We start from the raw sequence: 26,478 nt of genomic DNA, 5'->3' as shown, positions 1-26,478 counted from the left end.
TACATGTATTTACAGCTTTCATATTGGGAGAAATATCATGATGAAAATAATTTTATTAAGAACTTTAACTAACCATAGGTAAAGCCCACATAGAGGAAATATAACCTAGACTACAAAATGGCTTGTGAGACTGTAAAGATATTTTGTATTGTGCATTCATATTAGCTTTCACTAAGGTATATCATTTTTGTGCAGAAAATATTCTCATATTTATCATTGGTGGCAAGTAAAGATTTTGAATTTGGCAACTTCAAAACTTGGGCTTTCATATATTCTTGTTCAATTATACATTAGAAAGGGGATGTGATACCATCCTTTCCCCGTTTGCCTCTTGTTAGGAGACATTAACAGAAAATGTCAGTGTTGGATTGAAAGAATAAAGAGCCAACTTATCATTACCCAACTACTGGGATTGGGATTGAAAACTACTGCCAAGAATATTTATTTCAACATGGACAGCACAAAGGGATTGGAAATTACAGACAGCAGCCAGATATAACCCATTTCCTTATATTATGCAAATTTGCTTTCAGCGATCAGTTGTGCAAAGGCAGAGCAGGGGTGATTTACCCTCAGGCTAGAAATCTAGTTGTCCTTACCTAGATGACTGGATGAAGTGAGCTGCAACAGTGTTCTTTTTCTTTGCTGCATTTTTAAAAAAGCAATTTATCTTTTCTACCTGTTTAAGATTTATTTTTACTGGTATCAGTACCTAAGAAACATAAACTTTTCCCTCCATTATAAGATATTTTCTTTAGTATTTATAAGATAAATGATGACAATGATAACAAAGAATCTCACTGTACTACTAAAAATAAACTTGATTTCAATTTTAAAATATTAGAGCAATTAACTGAATGAATTATTCAGTTAAAATTAGTAACAATGCAGTTTGTAATACAATGTGAATATATAAATGTAAATTTCCATGCAAATTGCACACAACTTTTGTCAAATAATTTGCACAAAAAAAACTATGGTGCAGATCTTATATGCAAATTAACATTGTTTATTCTCATTTTCACCAAAACTGTGCTTTGATGTCTACACTTAATACACTGTCACATCCTTTACTTAAGAAATACCATTATTTTCTATGTCAACGATAACATACATGAGAGGTGTGGTTTCAAAAATATATATCAGGAATCACAGGAGGTCTTATTGTTGCTTACAATCACAGGAGTCTGACGTTTTATCAATTAAGTACGACAAAATCTCTGACATGAAATCGCCTTATCGAGACTATAAATTATTTATTGTACCACTAAGGTGATTTCATTTTGTCAGAGATTTTGTCGTACTTTATCGATAAAATGTCAGACTCCTGTGCTTACACTTTAACTCAGTCATATATGTAAGTATTTATTATATTAGTACATGTATGATAGGTAAACTGTAAGCAACGATACCCGTGTCAGGAGTAACTTAATAGGCTTCTCAGACACTTTCATCAAATCTACTCTATGATTTTACATTGCACTTGGGAACTCGTTTGCATAACAAGGAACAGGTGGGCAAAGTAAGGAATTCCAGTCTCCACTAGATGTACCTCGTGTTCCAATAAGCGAAAACTCTTCCTTCGGTCCTTGCTATGGTTTTATTCGTTCGGAAAATCAATCCTAGATATCGACAGAGAAACGAAAGTTATTTATTTCGTCGAGTAGTAAGGCTTATCCGAAGTATATATAGATACTGTAAAAATAAAAAATTACATTTCTTCAAGAAAAGTGCAATCATAGTTTGAATTGATCTTTAAATCTGCAATGAAAGTCAAAACTCCTAACTGTTCACTGGCGTACCACCATCGCAAAACTTCGTCACTCGTAAAGTTCCTACTTCCTATTAGGCCGGTTCCCACAAGATTAATGTCCTCTTAGAAATAAGAAGAAGAAAAACATATCGAATGAAAATACCGTAATGTTCATTTTGAACTGCCCTCGAGCTCATTGCTGACGTTACGTCATGATAACTTAATAAGGTCACATTGAATAGATGACTTGTCGATCACAAACAGAAATGCAAGCAAACGTTGCAGACAGTTGAAACCGAATAATTTCTTAATTTTTTTATATTTTATTACAAAGTCTGCAAGAATAACACTTAAAAGAAAGTGCATACATGTCATTGATTGTTGAAACGCCGTCGAGTGTTATTTTCAAGACCTATCATTACACATCTAGCCCGTAGTCCTACAAAGTAAGACACATCACTTGAGATTTTTGTTCTGGGGGATGGGGATGATACAAAAACAATATGTGATATGTCTTACATTGTAGGACTATGATCATACCTAAATATCGATCAGAAGAGAGCTCGGTCATTTCCGTTACATCGTGAACTAACTTCGAAAGAGTTGTAGGAATACACGTTAATATTGATGTGTTTGGTGATTCGCCTCGGGCAGAGTACAACAGCAAAGGCCGGGATGTTCGGATACAGCTGGAATTTCCCTAATCAGTCCATATAACAAAAATAGGGTTATTTCGTAACGCAAAACCTGGTTCTCAGAATATATTACAAGTGGAGAAGGTTGCAATATCTACATTTCTGTGTCTATAACCTACATACGAACGTATACATTTATAGTATAGTGTCCAATAAAGTAGAAACTGCAGTTTATCTTTCGCGCATTTGAAGTGGGGTTTTCTTAGCAAACGATACAAAAGGTCGTTTATGTCTAAGATGCATGTACGATTCATTTAAAGATGCTATTTAAACTGACCGTAATAAGGTTATCAAAATATTCATGTGCAACTTAATATGCATATATACTTACATTTCGACAAACACTCTGGATCAACGATAACAAGCGTCTCTATGTGGAATTACACACACACACACACACACACACACACACACACACATATATATATATATATATATATATATATATATATATATATATATATATATATATATGTCCTTACCCCCCCCCCCAAAAAAAAAAAGAGTTCCAAACATATTACCTTTTCTACTTTTTATTTTTTACATTATTTGTTTTTATGGCTTGCTAAGGTCAGTCTAATATATTGTCTTGATTTTAATTTGAACTAAGCAAAATTCTTGGTAAAAATGCGTTTACACGTTTGTGCAAAATGTATACGTAGCCATGCCGATTGGAGCAATTCTGTTTTTTATGTGGAAACCCTGGGTCGTCCGTTACGTTTCGGTATGGTGCAGAGTGCACTCGGTTCAAAGCAAGGACTACCGAATAGTAGATTTCGTGAAGCAAACCCAAAAACATGCGCAAACAACACGATTTTAATACGGCAGAAATGTGCCGATTAAACATGTTCTGGTCTGGACATGTTGTTATCGTTGCACTACAATAGCACAAAGCGCTACAGGAGAAAAGAAATAGTTTAAAAAAGAAAGGCCCCCATTTTTTTTTTTAAATAAGTGCTTAAGCCACGTGACAGCGCCCATCCCCTAGCAACATGTCAAGAGCAAATATACACGTAACATCACGGGTTAAGCATCGTATTGTGTACGATGATGATGGTGGCAAATTTACCTCCAAGCTTGTGATAATTTGCATTTAGAAAACATCTGTCTGTTCCACTGACACTCCATAAAAAGTTTTATGGCATAAGTAATAAAGGTGTAATATTAATAGGCCATTCAGTTCGGTTTTTGGAAAACAAGTCAGGGACTGATAGAAACGAATTTTCTTATGCACTTAAATCCTCTTTTATCAGTCTTAAGTACTGTGCTAAACATGTCTGAATTTAGAATTTCGCACTTATGGTCTTATTGAACTGGATATAATACAGCAAATCACACAATTTCCAGTTGAGCCTACTTAGCGGAGATCACTGGGGATCGATTCCAAAGAAATTAAGAGTATGAAACTTTGATAAGGTCAACGGATAGAGGGCCGGGAGAGCGGAAGGGACCAACTTGTAACAATATAACACAAAAAAGACACTCACTCCTCTGCATTAAAGTGTTACAGCACCCCCACCCCCTCCATTTACCGTTACTCATAATTTCTTTGGTGACGAGCAATATCATAGCGGTGGCAATGGTGCAGAGTGATAATACTTGGGAAGTGTCTATTCGCATGGCTACCATGTACCAACTATTTGAACAGCCACCATGTGCCCAGAACAAACCAATCAATGCATTGGGGACATGTCAAAAATATTCCAAATGATGCAAACTCAGATAAATATAATATATACCATCAACACCATCAAGACATGGCGGCAGATTCATCGGACTACAGAACACCATAAAAAGGGAAATAGCTCAATAGTTTATATTTCGTATTGCGGTCATGCACTAAGACTACTTGCACACAGCTGCCATATACCTCTGACGTTAACAATATTTACACCGCAACCGGTGTCTGTCTCACAGTTTTGATTTTTGATTGTGTGCAAACAATTAGAGGCAAATTCAAGTTTACTCAGACAGTCCAGAATTTTGTTTTCGTTAGACAGCCATAACATCAGCAATGAAATATTCTTTTCCAAAGTTTGTATCAATGTGTTTAACTGGAAATATGCCAATTTCTCATGCCCATGATCAAAGTTCTTTAATTCAGTGTCAACTGACGCATGGTGATCTGTCATGCCTATGATCAAAGTTCTTTAATCCAGTGTCAACTGGACGTATGGTGATCTGTCATGCCTATGATCAAAGTTCTTTAATCCAGTGTCAACTGGACGTAAGGTGATCTGTCTTGCCCATGATCAAAGATTAAGCTGAAATTACCTAAGAAATCTGCTTTTCAAACTCTTAAACACTTTAACTATCAAACTTGCAAGAGCATAAATTAAAAAGAAATTCGCTTGTTCTGAGTGAATAATGGAAAACGTTCAATGATTGGGTGACAATACTGGAGTTTTTCACACGAGATTCCCTCAGTATCTATTAGGATGTTACTGAAGGTGACGGACTGTAGCATTGTTTAAGTTTATACAAAAGTGACTTGCAAATATGGAATTTGTAGATCAGGTACGCGGCAGCCGTATGAATAGCTTTAAGTAAATTATATGTATAGCTGCCATGTGCAGTACATGATGGCCGTGCAGATTGTCTTTCCACTGCACAGCAGTCACGCAAATAGCTTTGGCCATAGTATCAGAGAGAGAGAGAGAGGACAGAACCAGTTGATACAAGTGTAAACAAATTTAAAATATTTTCTGATTATCAATAATTTTTACTTATCAAATTTTTTACAAATGATTGTATACTTGTATCATGGTTGTAAATACATGGATTGAGACTGTGTATCAAAGTTCCAGTTTAAAAGGACATCACTGGCATCTTTTAAAAGGGTTATGGTATTTTAGAAGAATGACAACTTGCCATTAGTGCCTTTAAAATTATTGTAAAATTGTCTTTCCTTATATATTTCTTATTCTCTCGATTTATCATTTTATCATAGCTACTGTAAGAAAAGAGGACTGGGTGCCTTCCAAGTTTCAGAACATACTAACTCTATAATTCGAAAAAGAGAAAAGCTCCCGAGCTTTTTACACTCCATGTGCTGATTCAAAGTGCCCTATATGCCAGATATATATATATATATATATATATATATATATATATATATATATATATATATATATAAGGTACCTCAGTAGATTACCCACCAAATGGGAAATCAGCATTTTAATCATTTAAGTTTTGCTTTATATTCATTGCATTAATCCAGTTACCAAATGTTATACAAGTTATTAGCCGAAGGCTATTATTTTAACCGATGACCGGTTACATCCGGGTACACAGATGGTGATAAGTTATGAAAAGCACTGAAACTTATAAAGTTGTACTGGGATTTGCAATTAGTTGACCTTTTCTTGCAGTATGAAGTTGATTGATTTCCTATTTGGAGGGTACCTTAAATTTTGTTGAACTCCAGACCTAACTCATGTAGCAGGATAAGAATAGGGGAAAAAACCAAGCCTGGATCTCCAGGCTAGCTTCAACTTAAGTGCTATGCAATGGATATGTTTCCCATTATAACACTGCTTGTTACTCTCAGGTTGGCGCAACACAATATGGCATACTGTATGAAACATATATTTGCTAAACCCCAACATCCCTAGTCTGTATTCAAACTTCAGAAATATGTAAATAACAGTAAATCATATGAATAAAAAAAAAAATTAAAAAAAAAAAAAGTTTTCTAGTGGCCGAGTAGTATGATATCCTTGGTCCGAAATGAGAATAATCCGAGGTATTTTGTCACTAGGCGTCACATGTCTTTATATTTTAAGATATCAAAGACGCTCAATATTTATTTATTTTACAAAGGTGTAAGATTTTGAGACCCAGTTTGTTTTGAAAAGGAACAACAGTAAACAGCAATACAAATAAAAAATTTTTGTTCATCCCCACATGCCGTTCGCTCAACTATTTGATAACTTCTATCGACTTCAGTATGCAACACGCGGTAAATCGTATGGCTCATGTCTAATCCTACAACGTAAGACGCATCACCCGATATTTTTGTTCTGAGGGGTGATGGGTCTCACTGCCTAACTAACGGCGCTGTGTAGCCTGTTTTGATGTCGACAAACAGTGTAACGAAAGTCAAATTTTCAGGAATATCTCACACAAATGGCAACCAATAACGACGCTTTTCTACAAAGTAAAGTTATAATGTTTTTTTATCAGACTTTACCTACCCTGATGTCTTTTCTCTAATAAATTCAAATTCTCACAAAATAAATGGACCTGTTTTGAAGTTTCGTTGGCCTACATTTCAGTTGGCTGGAGAGCGACGAAAGCCGGGAATGCCGAAATCGGGTTAAGTTGAAATATTATTCATTAACGAAACGAATAAAAATATATTATACCAATTGAAACTGTAAGCAATGTTTCGTTTCGTTCAAGAAACATATCCCCCACATGAACCTACTTAAACATACTTCAGCATACCTCGACTAGCGTCACATTGCAACAAATTCAAATGTGTGTGAGTGTGTGTGATTTGGATTTTTAACGTAGCTTTAACATATTTTCAGTCACATTGCTACGATGTCTGCAGTGTGACAGTTTATAGCGATGTCTAGCATTGGGGCATCATGCCGCAGGCATGTTGGATGATGTCCCACCCAGTCACATTATCCTGACACCAGGCCGACCAGTCCTAACACTAACCTCTTAATGCTGAGCGACAAGCGAGGCAGCTGTTAGTACCATTTTTGTAAGTCTTTGGTATGACTCGGCCGGGGATCGAACTCACGACCTTCCGCTTCCGAGGCGGACGCTCTAACCACTATTCCACCGGAGCGGTCAAATTCAAATGTATGTCAACGGAACATCAAAATGCGTCCATTTGCTAAAGACAACACAATAAGTATATTAATTACACATACATTAGTGGAAGAGTGTCGATATAGGATTCCAGGTGTGTGATATATTCCTGAAACGCTGACTACTCATTCCGATGTCAACCAACATCGGAACACGCTATACAGGGCCATTATTTGGGTAGTAAGACATAACACTAAAACAAAATCGTGCTATGTCTTACAGAAAAGTAACGACCCTTTTGAAATTTTGGAAACCCTCCACCTCCCAACACTTGACCTGATTGGTCCCTGCACTGGACATGATTGTTGAAAAGTTGTCAAGTTTTTTTAACACCTATCTTTGGATAATGATCTGTTCTTCGCACATCTAGCCCATGTGCGCCCGCATAATCTTTTGCATGGGGGTGGGGTCAGCCAGTCACGACCGGGAGAGTTAGTTGCGTAGTTCCGTGCGTAAGCAGTCTGAAACTAAAGCTAATATTTTCTAAGCGTTTTGAACAGAATCTTGTGACATATTTTCAGCTTCATTTGCATGATTAAACTTGTCGGAATATATATGCAGTATGATTTCGAAGGAGGTCATGTGACACACTTGACCTAGGCTGTGGACGCACATGATCTAGCCTTATGTTCGTTTCCCAAAAAAAAAAGCTGCGAATTAATGAAGTATCACTATTATTACCTCCAAGTCTCTTTTAGAGAGTCGAAGTTCTTCGAGTTGCATCAGAAAGAAACCAGGATGTTCCGATTTGTAGAAAACTAGCATCCTCAGTCTCACCTCTGCTCATGCGGAACGTCAGGGTCAGTCCTACCGATCATACCCTGAATGTATGCCTGCCATTCGACCATGTCGGCTATTTACGGAACAAGAATTAACCGATACGAACGATCGAACTGTTTATTTTTCATTTGTAACCTGTCAGTCCGTCTTACATTAAATCCAGTCATAGAAATAGCCGACGCAGTCACAATAGCTTAGGTTTCTTTTTTGAAGAGAAATTTCAAGCGAAAAAGCTAATGGTTTTCCGTAAATTACTTCTCCGACACAAGTCTGGGGCTTTTTATTTTTCGCACAAAAATAGCAGATGTAGTTCCGAATGCATATATGCTATCTGGCCATTTACTATCAAATTTTGGGCAAAACAGGAGGACAATAGTTACTAATTTTGTATCCCTATTACCATAATAAATAAACAAAAACATTCAATTGAAAACTATTATTTTGCTTTGTTATCTTTAGAAAGCATTCGATCCTGGCTGCGGGAAAGGTAAGTTTAATAGCAGTAGTATATCACCTGCTACTTTTGCATTTATTTCCTTTTCCGTGGCTACTAGTCCCTAGTTCAAGCTAATTATTCCATCCTCCAATTAGTATTGGAGGTCCAGAGTTTAATAAGAAACATAATTCCATGTCTGACTCCTTAGTCGTAGCCAACAATCAGAATCTCTTCCTTTTTTTTCCCCTTGGACAATGTGCATATTACATGTATGCTATATAGGTCAAAGACATTTGCCTTCGTTGTTGTCTTTTAACGTCGTAAACTAATTGCATACCTTTTGGTGTCGACAGAATCCAGGTATTATTGGAGAGTTTTCTGTTTTTATTTTGTTAATTTTGAAGAATTTGTGCAACTTATTCAAACAAGCAGGTCTTCTTTATATTGTAATCTTGTTCATTGTCTCGCTGCTACGGCAAGTGTTCCATAGCCCCTACCCTGTATGGGTGATTGGATTTTTGTTTTGTGTAATATTTTCTCTTTCAGCGAACAATATGCAGATGCAGATAAATGAGGCACAGGAACTCCCTATGGGAAACCACCCATCCCCTGCCTATGCTTCACTGGTTGTGCATGCATAGACGGATGTCCGATTTGTTGTATCTGGAAGGTTCAAATGTGTTACTTCACGGAACATCGTAGCAAATACGTAGGGAGGAAGAAGGACGCCTTTTTGTCCTCGTCATCACTGGTTCCCAGGTTGAATCTGTTTTGCGTCTCTTTATGGGTTGGGAAAGTCAATTCGCCCTGTGGGTCAGGAGCCTACCGCGACCACTTTGGCTCGAAGATTGCCATAGACTATAAATCTCTGACGCCCGTTTTAGATAGATAGATAGATAGATAGATAGATAGATAGGTAGGTAGATAGATAGATAGATAGATAGATAGATAGATAGATAGATATATAGACAGACAGACAGATAGATAGATAGATCGTTGGTCCCTCCCAAGGAATGGAAAATGTCTGAGAGCTGGTGAGGACTCCCTATTAGGGACTAGCAGCGTCCTCTCAAGATCTGTGTCGAGATGACAGAGATAGGCCAGACGCGCCTTCCTGAGAGTTAACAGCAGTGATCCCATCTGACAGATCTGAAGTTGGCTCGTATGTCAGATCTTCGTCACCTGACCTGTCTTTAACCGTTGACCCAGGCATCGGGAGCCAGTCATCGATCATCTACAGGGCATCGTGCGTCGAGTACCGGTCACCAGATACCGGGTTTAGTTTATCGGTCTCAGAACGGGGTACCCCCACCCCACCTTGCCATGTCCAAGTTACTGCTTCATCCCTACATGATGTGAGACTTCCTTACTGGGAAGTGAGTCTTCCTTCCCCAAATGACTTCATGGTTGTCCCTGTCTTGGAAGGTCGGCGGACTTGACAGGCAATGGACCTGCTTTGTCTTCTCTGACTTTGCCTAATAGAAAGGACGTGGGTCGCCACTCGGGCGAGACGAGATCAGTAATCCAGTTCTCCGGGAATGACAACTAGAAGGGTTTGTCCCATTACCTACAGTGAAATATTACGTGACGATGGAAACTCCATTTCGACATTTCCCGCTCCCGAGAGAGATACTGGGACTATGGAGCCAGCAAAGGACGATGAAGTTTCTTTCGATCATGATGGACGCAAGCAAGTTTCTAGATGAATCACTGGCGGCATTTTTTGGTGACCGAAAGGTAAGATCCGAACATCCTCGAGTCTGTAGTTCAACAATAAGTATGTTTCAGGAATTAACATTGCACTGTGTAACAATGTAAACAGCAATCAGCACCAAATTTACCAAAATCAGTATTTGTTTTTGCCACCAAAATTAAAACGCATCACAATGTACATTAACGATATTTACTGCGGACTCGAGGTTGTTCGAATCTTACCTTTCGGTCAATGGTGAAATCCAAGACTATCCGAATGCAAAACGGCACTTCTAGACGATATTTGTCCCAACGTCCAAATCGGCGAACAATTATTACATTTTCTATATTATGTCACAAACTGAATTAAGTGTGTCGAGTTGTTTTGAAAATTGAACTATTCTTGATTACGACTGGCTTAAGCTAGAAATTAGCAGACGCAGTTAGGATAAACTAGCAGTGTTGGAACTACCCTGGGGTGCGGATTGGTGTCTTCCCTTGTGCTATATTGTTACAGGTTAGAACCCCCATCCCTTGATTCAAGGACGGATACTCCAGATTTTCTTTGTAATGAGCCCCTGTGGTTATAGGGTTTAACGCTATTTTCAGCACAATATAGGCTATACATGGCGGCCAGTATACATTTCGGAGGAAATAAGCACCGACCCACGGGAAGCTACTGGCAAGCTTTCTCACGTACTCACATTGGTCGATGTGCTGAGACTCGAACCCAGGCAGACGGAGGTGAGATGGCTGCGATCCGTAACGGTAAGCGCTTCAGACCACTCGGGGTCCCATTAATGCGTGTACAGAAACAAAATTTATTACCAATTATTGGCATGAAGAGAATGTTGAAGCCGCTATGTATTATATTTTTGACAAGTTTGTGAACAGCGGCAACGTTCCTTTGAAGTCGGATTTTACAGCATATATAGAAATGCAAAGCATGGTTATCGGAATAGTATTCAAGTGTAATTTATTTTTATTAAATTTATATTCGAATTGTAGCTATTGCAACGTTGTGTGACAATATTAAAAATAGGAAATTTTGGGCATGTGGAAATTGGAGTCCGGCATACCTGTCAACTTTTCAAAAGCCAAGTAGGGAGAATATAAACTAAAATAGTTAGGTTTGGACCTTATAAGGCGAGGTTTTTACGCGGCCTTTTTTGAGTGCCGGTTTCAGTCAATATTGACCAATCTTCCTGGCCTGATAATGGTGAAAGTCTCAAAGAACGCGCCAGAGGTGCCCGCAGAAGCTTTTTTTTTTTTTGGGGGGGGGGGGGGAGGGGGCGATACGTAATGGTCAGCCATGAAATTTTATGGATGTAGGCCAAAACATGTTTAAAGGTGAAACTGGGGGAGGCGACTATTGCCCCCACCCCCTTACCCCAGTGTGCGAGCGCTCATGGGACGCACCATTTCTTCCTGTGACATGCCTTATTTCCCCCAGAACAAGCCCATCTTTTTCTATTCTGGTCAGCTGTGGCTAAACTGCATATTAGCTAAAGGTTTTACTTAAAGGAGACTAGAAATCAAAATTTTCCTTTTACGTATGTAATTCTCTACAGATTTTAATTCGACTGCAATGTTTATAAATTAAATATCGTAAGCGGGTAGTGATTATATTACGTGGAAGATACCACGATTCCGTAAATTGCCGAGTTTTTCCGAGTTTTAATGAGACGACAGATCACGTGGTACCGTCACGATATGTTAGCCAGTCCTCCAATACAAACAGGCAGACAGGAGACCACATTTGGGTTGCACATTCAAAAGTTGAATCTGCAGTCTGATATAATAGTTTATGTACTGTACTGGTAAGTGCTAAAAGAAATTTGTTAGGCACAGGCCCCGGGCTGGTGACTTAAATAAACTAAAGTCCTGAATGAAATTCCACAACCCCGGACAGTTCATATCTGTCAACTCGCAAGCGGGGAGAAAAACCTCCCGATTTTGGGGGTATTTCCTCATCTACATCCCGATCTCGTAATATCTCTCAATTTTGCGCAGCGAAGTCCCGATTATTATATTATGTCTGTCAATTTTCATTTGTCAGAAGAAAAAACCCAACCCCAAACCATTTTTAAATATAACGTATGCAATCCACAGTCTAAACAGCCACACTGCTGACATCGTAGCGATATGACTGAAAAATTGTTAAAGCTACGTTAAAAATTCAAATCACACGCACACACGTCTAAACCCGGCACTGGACGAAATAATTAATATCATACAACAGTTTTTTTTTCTTCTTTTTTTCTTCTTCAGTAAATAGAACGTGAAGATTAAACATTATTCAAGTAAATTTCAGATTTTTTAAACAACTACAACAGTACAAAAGTAAAAAAAAATAATGAAAAGAAGAAAATTGTCACCAATTAGCTTAAATGAATGATCACGTTGAAATTTCTCTGCAAACAAAATCGCATCTCCATTTCTGCCAAAGAAACTCGGCCAGTTAACACCTGACATTCCTCTACAATATGAAAAGTTTAATTACCATGATTAAATTACAAGGAATAAAACAAAATATACCATGCAGTATATGTGGCCCTAAATAACTAATTCTGAATAAATATTTTAATCAGCAAACAGTGTTACATGCATTAAGACTTAAACCAAAGGAAATAAGGCGGGGCATAAAACTTGAGAAAAACAGTTGCCACATGTACGGTAACTTGTGACTGCAGATTTGAACTGTTAAAATCAAGTCCATGGCATCGTAAGTAACAACAAAATAGGCATCGTTTATTTGGTAATCAATTGCTGGTGCTTACACATACACACACTGTCGAACATGGTTTCTTTGAAGTATGTCCAAAGGGCAGTTCTTTCCACAAGATCAATGCAAGGATAAGGATTCTGTTCATTAGTCACACCGGCTTTATTGTTTGCGTACTTAAATCAAAACTTTAGCTATTTTGCAATTTTAACCAGAACTGACCAGAATATGTAAAAGGGGCTTGTCATGGGGGAATAATAAAGCGTATCACAGCGAGAAAAGGCACGTCAATTGGGCGGTTGCACATTGGGGCAAGGGGGGTGGGGGAGAGAGAGGGGTCAATAGTCCCCCCCCCGTTCTATTGTCAGACAGTTAATGTGAAACTTTGACCTTTTTTTTAAATCGCTGCTTTTTAAACTGCCCAAGGAATAGTTTTATAGTTCCAATTAATACAGATTACCGTTTATGCATACTACATGTATACAACGCATTTTTTTTTTAAAAAAAAATATTTTTTTATAAGATTACTGAAAATTGTGTTTTCTCGAAACACGACAGGTTTAGAATCTTATTTTTAGCAAAGCTTCCATTTGATTAAAATCAAATCTAAAATTCACCTAGGACAGTGGTGATTTGATTTAGATTGTGCCATGTTAAGGCATGTATGTCAACATCTTGAAAATACATTTACTCATTTCACCAGCGCGATCAAAGTTTCCTCAGGCAAACAATTTTTGTTTCGACAAGCCTGACGGGCACCTCACTTTGAATACAAGATGGGCCGAAACTAAAAAACCAGAAAGGGCCCAGGGTGTCGGGCTATCAGATTTGTTTTTAGCACTACTGTTTTAAATAAAAGATATGTGGATTGATTGTTGCATTTTGTGGTCACTTACTTGTCCTTCTGCCTATTTTCGTAACTCACACGTTTAACACTTTTCCCAGGTTTTAAAATGTCCAAAGGTATGTCTGGAACAGCGCCAACTTTTAGTCTAGGCCTAGCATTTGCGTATCTTTGAGCTGCTATTTTTTTATGATCCCTCTCGTAACATTCCTTTGAGAAATGTAACGAGGACATAGTGCTGTATGGTGTTGCTTTGAAATCGACTCGTTTGTAATAATGTACCCATTCTTTCATGATGCCTATATCTTTCGGAAAAGAAAAGAAAAACATGTCCACAGGCTTTTCTTAATGTTCTATTACACCCGTAAGCAACGCAAAACGGTATTGTCTTTTACTCTGGCAACTCCCACTTGGGCTGCTGGAGTCGCTACTATGACGTCACATCCCGAAAGTAACCGAATAGGCGCGGAAATTATGCATACGAGGTCACGGAAATTCAGCTCCTAGAAGATAGGCCAATATTTAAATATTGGCATTACGGTCGCAGATGATACTTCAGAATAAGGTTTTCTGCTATAGTACTTTTATTATTATTCTATATTTCCATTGGTTTCTGGTCTCCTTTAAATACACAAGCAATAAAGCCACTGTGACTAATTAACAGTTAATCCTTATCATTGCATTGATCTGGTGAAAGGACTGCCTTTCGGACATACTTTCAAAGAAACCATATTCTACAGTGTGTGTATATCAGCACCAGCAATTGATTAATGAAAAAAACGAGGCTGTGTTATATTGCAACTTAACTATGCCTATGACTTCATTTTAACAGTTCAAATCTGCAGTCACAAGTTGCCGTACATGTGGCAACTGTTTTATCCACATTTTATACCCCACCTTGTTTCCTTACGTTTAACTATTAAGGCACGTAACACTGTTTACTAAATAAAATATTTACTCTGAACTAATTCTTTTGGGACACATATACTGCGTGGTATTTTTTTTAAAAAAGTCCTTTTAATTTATTCATGGTAATTAAGGTATACATATACGGTAGAGGAACTGTCAGGCGTTTACTGGCTGCGTTCCTTTGGCGGAAATGGAGAGGCGATTTTGTTTGCAGTGAAAATTACACAGAATTCACAGTGGTCATTCATGGGATTGAGTACTGTTGTAGGGGTTAAAAAAATCTGAAATTTACGTGAATGTTTATTCTTAACATTCTATTTACTGAAGAAAAAAACTTTGTAGTGTGATATTATATCTTCACAGCAGTATTCACAAGTGATAAAATAGAAAATGGCATATGTAGATTGCATACGATATATCAATTTATGTATGTTTTTTTTTCTTTCTGAGAAAATAAAATTGATAGACATAATGTAATAATCGAGAGTTATCTCCAAAAACTCGGGAGATATTATGAGATCGGCTGGTAGATGTGGAAATGTCCCCAAAATCGGGAGGTTTTTCTTCCGGCTTGAGAGTTGACAGGTACGAGCTCTCCAGGGCTTGTGAGTTTATTTACGTGACCAGCCTGGGGCCTGTGCCTAAAAAAAAAAAATTCCTTGAGTACTGTAGATTTTCGGTGATTGAGACACGCGACTGGAAGCATAACGCAATTTTTATTTTCCAAATCAGCCCGAATTGACTAGTCTAAAATGAAAATTATATTTTAAAAATTGTGACAGTCCCAGATTAATACACATGAAGTTATTAATAAGTTTTAAAGTTACTTTTTTCAATATCGAATTCCATGAGCAATAGGTATCAGTAAGTTTGAACCTACGTGAGATCAAGTTGACTCTTTGTTGAGTATTGCCAAACAGGCTAGCTAGTACAATGTAAAGAACGTGAATTAACTCCCTTACACTACGATTCTCGAAATGAGCAGAATTGCACATATATTATTTTATTTGTTATTCATTTGCTGCTTGAAAATAGTCAGACTTTGGCACAAATGTACCAAGATAAACTTTTAGTTTGACTTCCACCTTCAATTAATAAACATTTGAAAAAACAAATGTAGCAATGTAGGCGGCTTGGGTCACGTGGTGTCAACGTAGGAAATACCGGATCTTTCCCGACACATGACGAGTTGTGGAAAATCCACTCTCATAAATGTGATCAACTAAAGTTCTGTTTACAGAATGGAAGAAAACCGAACCAATGCTATGTGATGCTATTCGCGCAATGTTCCACTTCTACGAGGAGTTAAAACTGAATATCAATTTGTGAAAGAAGGTAAGCTGAAGAATGTACTTTTTATCCACAGAAGACTCAATTATAAGACAGTTACAATTGTTTGCGAAATTCTAGTATTTTGTTTTTCTTCAAAGAATATACTGCAGACAGACGCTTCAGCGCGCGCACATACGCACAAACATACACATTGTTATCTCTTAAAAAAACCAAAACACGAAATGCTTTGCTATTTTATACGTTTATCTCTCGTCCACTACAGAGTTGGACGTCACGGCGGTCCTGTACAACCGACTAAAAAAAATATAAATTTTCATAACAAAAATCTTACATAATACCATTTTTATTTTTAAATAAATAAAATGTTGTTTGAGATCATATTATTACATCTGAGATCTTGTATATAGTTTTATATCATGTAATGATCAGTAAATAGCGAAACGGCGAATAATAGAGAAATAAAAAAACCGTCCCGTTTCCGTATGACATGGACAGTATGCTTAAATCCGTTTTCTTGGTGTGATGTGAATGTGATGCGATTTGAATGTTTAACGTAGCTTTTACAATTTTTCAGTCATATCGCTACGACGTCTGCAGCGTGACAGTTTATAGTGATGTCTGGCACTGGGGTATCATGCCGCAGACATGTAGCATGATGTCCCACCCAGTCACATTATCCTGACACCAGGCTAACACTAACCTGTTAATGCTGAGCGCCAAACGAGGCATCTGTTATTATAATTTTTTTAAGTCTTTGATATAACTCGGCCGGGGATCGAATCCACGACCTCCCGCATCAGAGGTGGTCTCTCTAACCACTAGGCCACCCGAGCGGTGTCCCGTTTTCTTGAAGTAGTCATATTGTGTTCAACATTCGAATAAATACAATTCTATTTTACAATGTATATGAATAAAATTATTGACTGTTGTACTTATTCATCTAAATCGGCTATTTTACGCGCGTTCTGAAAATTCCGTTGTCGATTCAGGTAAAAGTATATAGTCCAGAAAATTCAGTTTTGATACTGACTCTAAAGTTGTATTTTCTTTAGCCATGTTGTAAGAAGATTGTATCTTTTGTTATTCAAAGTAAACACAATTTCATTCATTCTTTGTTTGAAACCCATCTACATAATATATGTAAGCACGTATGCAAGTATGCATATCAAATGCTTGCTTTGAAAAAAGTCATATACTAGTATATCGCTTGTCTCTCTTTTTCCTTGGGGTGAAATGATACACATGTGCCGCTCATTAATACATTTCACAGTACACAGCCTACAATACGATGCATTATCAATACACATATGAACTTGATGGTTTTTCCATCTCTAGAAAGTCTGGCAGTGGTAAGTGGTGCCAGGATTATCTAAAAGGGGAAGGAACCCATGGTTATCAAAATAAGGGAGAGTAGAAAAAAATAGGACGGGGAGAAGGAAAGGCCAAAGCAAAATATTTATCTAAGATTTCATTATCCGTCTCTCTTTCTTCCTGCTCCATTTTGTCAGAGCTCTAGTGAAATCAAAATCTTTAAAATATGTCACCTCTGGCTGTATGGGCATCAATCAGTTGACTGTTGCTGAGCGTACTTTGTTCTTTATCTTTGTATGAGTATTGTAGTGTGCTCTCTTCGTGAAGGTGCATATACTTTGGTAGCTTAGTCAGCTTGAATAAGTTGGTGAAGCTGTTCTTTATGGTTGTTATGTACAATTTTCCAGAGTTCACATGTATTGTCTTTTGGATACTTCTGTTCCAAAATAAGGTTTTTAAATAACATTAAACTCGGCCAAAGTTTAACGTTCTTGAATAAGTGCTTTACTAACTGTTATGTCAAATTTCTTTTCTGTTCCATAGTGCTTTATTGTGGTTTTAAAGTCCGTCAATGCTGTTGTCTGCTTGTTCAAACAGATGTATTTTGATCAAATAACTATCCGAACATTTTATTAAATATGTCTAGGATTATGGCTGTAGATCAAATGCAAACAGTAAAATGGTTGGTCGAGGTTTGTAGCGAATCGTGTTTTCTGAACCATACTTCACAAGGTTTCATGCTCAGAGACAATTCAGACGTATATTGCAAATTGATATTGAGATAGCGATATCAACTTGCAAATGATGTTTATTGCGTATAACATTATATTTTTTTAAAAAAAATAAAGTGTACTATAGCCTAAATGTGTTCTTAATGTGAAATAGTTATGATGTATATTATTTTTGCTTTGATCATTTGTTTTGGTCGCTAACACACGAGCCAGTAAAAGGGACCGCCCGGACTAAGACTGGATTTTAACAAGTGTGTGTGTGTGTGTGTGTGTGTGTGTGTGATACATTTGTACTATATAATACAGAGTAGGTCGAACTGTATTTAACTCTCTAAGGAGAGATGTTAAGCGATGAATTATTATATGCTGCAAGTACGATCGTGGCGACTGGTCGTCAAAAGATTATTATTATTTTAATGAGTTATTTATTGGTCCTTAAATAATCACTTAAATATACTTTGGGATTTTTAAACCGACAAAGGGTTTATTTTAATTGCAAATTTCGTCACATTTGATCCCTGTCACAGACATTGATGAAATAAAGTTGTAAATCTTAGCAATCAAATACATGCCTATCAATCATGTAATTCACTTTACACGGAATCATATCTCTCTTGGTAATGAAATACATTCCATTCCATCAATGTAATTCATATTACACGGAATCATATCTCTCTTGGTAATGAAATACATTCCATTCTATCAATGTAATTCACATTACACGGAATCATATCTCTCTTGGTAATGAAATACGTTCCATTCTATCAATGTAATTCACATTACACGGAATCAATCTCTCTAGGTAATGAAATACATTCCGTTCCATCAATGTAATTCACATTACACGGAACCATATCTCTCTTGGTAATGAAGTACATTCCATTCCATCAATGTAATTCATATTCCGAGGAATAATGCAAGGCCGGACCCAGGTGGGTGGATGGGTTTCCGGGGTTTTTGTCACCCAGACTTAAAAACAAAACAGAAAGAACACATACACACACACACACACACACGTACCGTCACTTATCACTTGAAATTTGACCATCGTTTTATTCTTGCGCAGGTTTATTGGGTAATAAGCATACTTTGAGTACATAGACGCACTTTTGCTTTGGTGCCCTTTTCGAGGCAACTCAGGGCCCTTTTGAAATTTTGTATCCCTCTCCTAACACTTGACCTTATCCAGCCCTGTAATATCTTTCTTTGTAATCAGATACATGTCTATCAACGTAATTCATATTCCACTGAATATTATCTCTCTTAGTAATCAAATACCTAAATATCAATTCAATTCAAATTACACGGAATAATATTTCTCTTTTTATTGAAATACACGCCTATCTGTAAATGTAATTACAATTCCGCGGAATAATATCTCCCTGCCCGAGGACTTTTACATCTTGATTAGTAATGGAAACGTGTTGTGTTCAGCTTGAATAGAGACTATCGCTCCCAAGTTTCATACGTCTGTTATGAAACATGAACTTTCCCAGAAAAGCCGATTGCTGATTGAATGAACTGTGGCTATTTGTTTTTAGATATTCGACATCATTTGAGAAGAAATAAATATAATACATCCAAATACCATAACCAATTTTTTCTTCCTATGACCAACCAGCCTCTCAACAGGTTCTCCGTGGACAATTATCGTTTGGATGATTCTGGCAGTACTAAGATGAATTTCTCTCTCTCTCTTTCTCTGGTTGTAAGTGTAAACACAAAAACGAAAACAAGTCAGAACCCCAGGCTTTTCATGATATATTATGATTGATTATGCCCGGCCCGTCTGTCCTTTGGTTGGATTTCCTTGCAAACTGTACTCCATCTATAAATACTAATGTGGAGTAGTTGTATTTGGCATGATTTGTTTTACCTCACTGGGCCGAAGGAACTTGTGAGCTTATAGTATGATTTCTGCGTTCATCGTGCGTCATCCTTAGTTATGTTACGAGTATATGCTCTTAAAATAAGTAACAGAAAAGAGTGAAGACAACAAGCTTTGTAAAATTTAACAAATAATTTATTTCCCTAGAAAACAAAGTGAACAATGAGAAGGAAAACCTTTCGGTATTGCGAACTGAATCCAAATTGTAATCCAAGAATTAAAACACAAATCCTAGTAATAAAAAGTCATGAATGAAACTGAGTTCAAGTCCCCATGAGATCCAAAATTGAAGGCGATGACGTGTCTGTTATAACCTACAAAGTACTGATGTGTCAGCAGTCTCTTTTTGAATCACATAAATATTATTCCAGGTTTGAATTCAGTATCGATTCCAAGTATAGATTCCAATGAATGTCTTTATCCAATACCAATAATTTTGTCAGAGTACTTTTGTATTTCCAGAGAAAATAATCACTTGAATTCAATAATTTGAAGAAAATAAAATTCAGCCCAAACTGGTCACAACATAATACAAGATAAAGTGCTAGGTGTTAAAGCACGACTGGTAAAATTCTCACAGTCACAAGATAACATAGTTCTCTGTTTGACTTCAGGTCACAAATTAGTATTTTCTAAAATCAACCATTACCTAATGGAAAATGACCTTCTAGAGTGGTCTTAATGAGCCTTGTTTACTTACAACACAATAACCTATTAAATTCACACGGGAATCTCCAAAAACCCTGACCCTGATCAACATATTTACCTGAATAATAATTCGATTAATTGGCTCATACACATACAGAATAATGAAGCTATTATTAGTTGTTTACAACAATGAAATAAAAATATATTTTTTAAAAGTCAATCAGATCAAGCGGAAATTAACTCAATTTTGGAGAAGGTCAATTCCAGCAAACCATGTTACATTACAGTAACATGTTAAGAAATATAAATTAAATTAAAAACAAACAATTAAATTAAATATACATAATAGTTCGTCGGTGAACACTTGCTTGTGAACATTCTTGAATCTATAGTTAAAATCTCTTTGGATTTGATCACAATGGTATATAGGTTTATTATATGTCAACATTTTGACTTGACATTGTTAGAATCGTGCATTATTTATCCATTCTGCACGGAACGTGTCTAAAACCTGTATTATGTGGTAGGAACTGCTTTTGATTGTAAGCATACATTGTACGATGGTGTAACATACGCCGATGATTCTTGGTTTATTACTTTTGTCTGTGGAAAAATTTAACAAACTGTTATGGTCCATTTTAAAGTATAGATGATAAAGTTGACGACTTGGATGAGTTCATTAAGTCACACAACAATTTCAAACAAGCAAACGACTGAACATGATATCCGCTGGTGTTCCTCCAACAAAGAGCGTGCAAATGATATGACATTAAAAAAATGTCATCTACAGCTAGCAATGGCATTAAATATACATATACTTTCTTAGTTATTTCCGCTAAACATAATTACGTGGGTTCCATAAATGGATCCACAGCGAAATTGTACTGCAATTTTGACGACATTAATCACATTTCAAAGGAGAATTTACTGCACTTCAAAACGAAATGATTTGGGTGTTTCTTAACAAACAATATTTTTAATCTTGCATCCTCTTGTGAGTTTTAGCTAAAGAAATTTCATATTTTTCAACCACGTGATTCCAAATCATCAGTGACAGAACAGAAACACACGTGCTTTTATCAAGGACGGTCCCTCCAGTCACGTGTACATCGTACGGAATTGACCCAGCAATAACTCGATCACAACTACAAATGCAGAATTTAGTTGGATTGACAGTAAAAACAAAATCCATCCATTCCAGATCAACTGGAAAAGTGTTTGTAAGGCGCATTAATTCACAATATGATTCTAAATTTGAATTTTAAATTAGATTTCTTTTTTAAACAAATAACTGAGTGCGCGATACGTTACCAAGTTCAAATGTAGCTGCGCATGAATACTTTTGTTATGTATATCTATAATTTTGTACATTTTATTCGTGATTGTTAGTTGTAATGATCAAATTGCTAATAATAATAGTAGTAGTAAACATGTTGACGAGTTTGGTTTTTTTCCCATTGGACAGGGCGGTCAAGTGGGTTCTTAGAATTAAGTCCTGTCTTATTGCAAGGGTTATGTCAGGTGGGTTCTTTTACGATGCGGGATATTTGCAAGTTGTCTCGTAGGAATAGTAGCAAAATGCGTTTCCACTCTTACGCTTGTATATACGTACGTGCTGCTGGACGGTTTTAGTTAGTCCTGTTTCTTATGGGTTTTTTTTTTGTAACATTGGTTTGAAGACGTATTTAAAGTTGTGTTTAAATGTTATTTGAGAGGAAACATTTGTTAGGACTATTGATTGGATTTAATCATTGGTTTAAAATGTTATTATTATGGGACTGTTGTGATTTATTCAAAGGAGTTCTGGACAATGCCATTTTGATACATTAGGACTGTTGTAAGACCAGTGCATTTGATGCTCATTCATTCGGAACATTCGATTCTTTTTGAGTTGAATATAACTTTTTTAAGGATTATTTTGGTTTCACTTCATAATACTGTAAGTTCTTCTTACGTTTTCATTTTATAACATTGATAATAATATTATTTGTTCAGTTTTCAAAACTTGTTGGTTTAGCTTCTTTCTGTTACTTTGTTTATTTACGACCATAGAGCTGTAACACTGCTACTGCCTATTTTTTAAATACGCTTGTGTATGTAGTTTTAATTCGGCAAAAAATAACATAAATTATTTTGTTTATTGCAGTGTGTTCTTCTTATTCAGCCTTAGATAGAAAGCAGCAGCATGAGTATATAATGGAAATTTTACTGCGTTCGTATAGGAAAGTGTGATAGGAAAGTATGAACTCGTATAGGAAAGTATGAACTCGTTTTTTTTTTCTTTCTTAGCTAACGTTGTGTACTATAGCTCAGAAAAAAAACTCGTTAATATTTTCTCGTAGAAATGCAGTAACCTAAAATTATTTCATTACGATCTCGACTGAATTCAAAACAAAGCACTCATTCATATCTATGGGCATCTTCGCTGGCCGTGGGTCAACGATCCACATTGTTCCACATGATTCGTTGGCATACGCAGATTGCTTAAACGGTATTTGTAACTGATCTGTTATCAGATTGGATGAAGTTGAAATATACTGATCTAATCAGATCCCTTGTTGCATTTAAATAGCGAGATTGTTAGAAATAATAATAGCGGCCTCAATAAACAACAATACATGTAACACCCAATTTTCTGCGATTGAAACATTTAAAACGACTTTTAATTTCGAGACGATGTCTATGGACTTCGTGGAAATCGCCTTATTGAATCACTAACATGTCATCAGATGAGGTCTTTAATTAGCTGTTTGTTTTCATTTGTTATTCGCTAGCTGATGAATGAAGTGATCATGCACCATATTGACTGAAATTTTACAACGTTACAGGCCATATTTCTAACTGGATGTTGATCCAACTTGGTATATAAGCTTATATCATATTTATTTACAATAGTTTTGGTCATAAGCGTTGATTATGCGCATGTTCTTGATTTGATCTTGCTTTTGACTGACTTAGCTTGTTACCATTCTACACCCGCAATTTCGAAATAGATGAGCACATTTTAAATATATGATTATATGATTATATACCCATTATCTTGAATGAGTTTAACTTCGAGCGATATCCGATCGTAATAATGACAATTTTTGCATCTGATTGGCTGAGCTTCTTACAGTATATTAATGTTCTGATCAGATTTTGATCAAACTTGGCATGTAGGCTTATATGGTCAATAACTCAGAGAAATTTTATTCAGAATAAGCTCAAAACATAATAATAAGCCGTTCATGCGTGTGATTGGCTGAACTTGTTTGCAATCTAAAGGCTTCATTTCTAAACAGATGTTGACAACACTTGATATATGGACTTGTATCATTAAGATTTCTAATACATTTGATGAAGATAATATCGTATATTAATTGAGGTGATTGTATGTTTAACTTTTGTCCATGATTGTAGATTGAAGTGATAATTTTTTTAGCAACATATTACAAAACTAATTGTGGTTCATGGGTGTAATTTATATTTTAATATAATGACAATTCGTAAGCAACATGTTCACTAGCATTTGAGTTCATGACATTGGATTTTCCCTTGGGAAAACTATGGTCTACCTGATGTTTGTCAGGTCGATTCGCTAAAATTTAAAAATAAACATTTTGAAAGGAAACGTTATTATATATACACACTTCATTATCGGTACAACAAAGTGCTAATTATGTCATGGTTAAGGAATGTCACTTCAGTAGTTATTAATTGGTACATGAGGCGAATCAACAAAGGTTTAGTAATTGTAGAAAAGACACTTGCCAAACTCGTGTTGAATTTGCTAGGGAAAATAGCAACTCTTTGTTAGCCAGTACTGATGCTCAAGATTATGATCATCTCAGCTCATATTTGTTGAAGAGTAGGAAAATTGCATCCATAGTGATGTCAAGACCTATCTTGATGAACAAAAGGTGTAAACTGTGGAAAATGCTGCGCACGCAGCTGACGATTATTCCTTTTATCACAAAGTTTCATTTGTTAATGTTTTCCTGTCAGTAGAGCTTTGGTTTAAAATAACAAACGATGACAACAACACTATATATATATATATATATATATATATATATATATATATATATATATATATATATATATAATAACAAATAATAAAAACAAAAACAACACAACACAAATAAAACCCCATTAAAGTATCATATAAGTACTTTCCAATTTCAATCTGGCACTACTCGTTAGAATCAAACTTCTGATAAGACTGATCAGAAATCCATATCTCTTCCTACGAGCACTTATTGTAAGAAGAAAGAAAACGTTATTTCTGATTGCTAAAGGTTAAAAAATAAGCAACATAATAGAGACAGAGCTATTCCAAATACTCTTATTTCAAAGATGTCAAGGTCGTTGTTTGGTATTCAAAGCAATAAATTTGCTGGGTCAAACAAACCCGTCTGATCCTGTTATGGATAATTATTAACCATTCATGTCGAAATGTTCGATATCATTTATTGGTGATCTTGCCAAGAATATTCTTATTAAAATATTAAAATACACGCGTTTCTCTGAGCCTTGTGTTTTGCCTTTATCTGAGAAGACTTCATCTAGTGTCAGTATTCTTATTCAGGGAGTAGAGTGCAGTTTTATTAATGTTCCTCTCCATGGAGTAAATTTGACATCAGATTTGGTCTCAGGACCCGTGACAGTCGGAGGACTATATGCTTTACCCATTGAGAGCATTAATTTTATTGCTAGGCAATGGCCTAGCTGAAGATAAGGTTATGTTTAATCCACTTGTAACTGACAATCTTTGCTTGAATCAAAAAGTTAATTATATTGAAAATTAAATTCCTGATTTATACCTACTTGAGCACTTACTAGAGGTATGGCAAAATTAGTTCTTGAGACTGATGTTGATCAGGAAATTATTCCTCTAGCTGACATATGTACTGGTCAGTCTTTTGGTGCGGTCTTCGTTGCTCCTCGTATTGATCAATCAAGAGGTATTGATCACAGTGATCCTCTTTTTACTTCTCATTCTCTCTATTCTAATTGTAGTGATATAAGACAATCATTCGTTGTCAAACTCGAACAAGATACTGAAATCCCGTTTGTTTCAGAAGGCTATTAGCAGAACTAAAGCCATACAAACACCAGTTTGTTATTTTGTTAAAAATGGGGTCATTGTGAGAAAATGGAGACCACATGAGATGCATGTTTGTGACGAGTGGTCAGTAGGCTATCAAGTTGTTGTTCCAGACAACAGGAAATTCCTGGTCTAACCCATGAAACACATTTGGCAGGTCATTTAGGAATCAATAAGACTTATCACAAAATCTTTAAGCATTTTTATTGGCCGAAAATTAAGAGTGAGGTTTCAAAATACTGTAGATCTTGTCGCACTTGTCATATGATACGAAAACCCAATCAGAATATACCTATGGCTCATCTGCAACATATCCCTGCATTTGACGAACCAATTAGTAGAATTATGGTAGATTGTGTTGTGTTGGTCCCTTACCTTAGACCAAGTCAGGTAACCAATACCTGTTGACCAAAATGTATGCATCCAGAAGATTTGCAGAGGTGATCCCTTTGATGGATATTAAAACTAAAACCATAGTAAAAGCTTGATAAAGTTTTTTTGTACGCTTTTTGTCCTTCCAAATCTGTCCAGTCTGATGAAGGGTCAGATTTTATTTCTGGAATTTTCAAACAATTTAACCACGAATTAATCATCCAGCATTTTAAATCTTCTGCCTATCACGCTGAAAGTAAATGGGCTTTAGAAAGATCTCATCAAACTTTGAAGAATATAATTCTGTCATATTGCTTTGATACAGGAAAATATAGGAATGAAAGTTGTTCAACAATCATTAGACATGAATCCTTTTGAACTAGATTTTGGACATACTGTCCGTGAATCAATGAATTTATTAAAAGAGAAACTTCTTTCAACCGAAGATTCAGAAATGGCTCAGACTTAATATATTAGTTGTCAGA

At 36.2% G+C, this 26,478-nt stretch overlaps 1 protein-coding gene and 1 long non-coding RNA gene across 3 annotated transcripts in view; one reads left to right on the top strand and one right to left on the bottom strand.

Moving 5' to 3' along the window:
- Window positions 1-2,798, bottom strand: part of LOC149802129 (uncharacterized) — a 65,883-nt gene extending 63,085 nt beyond the window's left edge. For both annotated transcript variants that reach the window (XM_089956528.1, XM_089956529.1), the window contains exon 1: window positions 1,553-2,798. The gene's annotated coding sequence lies outside the window, so the exon portion shown is untranslated. The remainder of the gene's footprint in view (window positions 1-1,552) is intronic.
- Window positions 1-26,478, top strand: part of LOC149802128 (uncharacterized) — a 145,578-nt gene that overhangs the window by 111,794 nt on the left and 7,306 nt on the right. The gene's annotated exons all lie outside the window — the stretch shown is intronic.

The sequence above is a fragment of the Sinohyriopsis cumingii genome, chromosome 4 (genome assembly GCF_028554795.1).
Source record: "Sinohyriopsis cumingii isolate HCF-2022 chromosome 4, ASM2855479v2, whole genome shotgun sequence".
NCBI classification, from domain to species: Eukaryota; Metazoa; Mollusca; class Bivalvia; order Unionida; family Unionidae; genus Sinohyriopsis; species Sinohyriopsis cumingii.
This window is presented reverse-complemented; position numbering and strand designations above follow the sequence as displayed.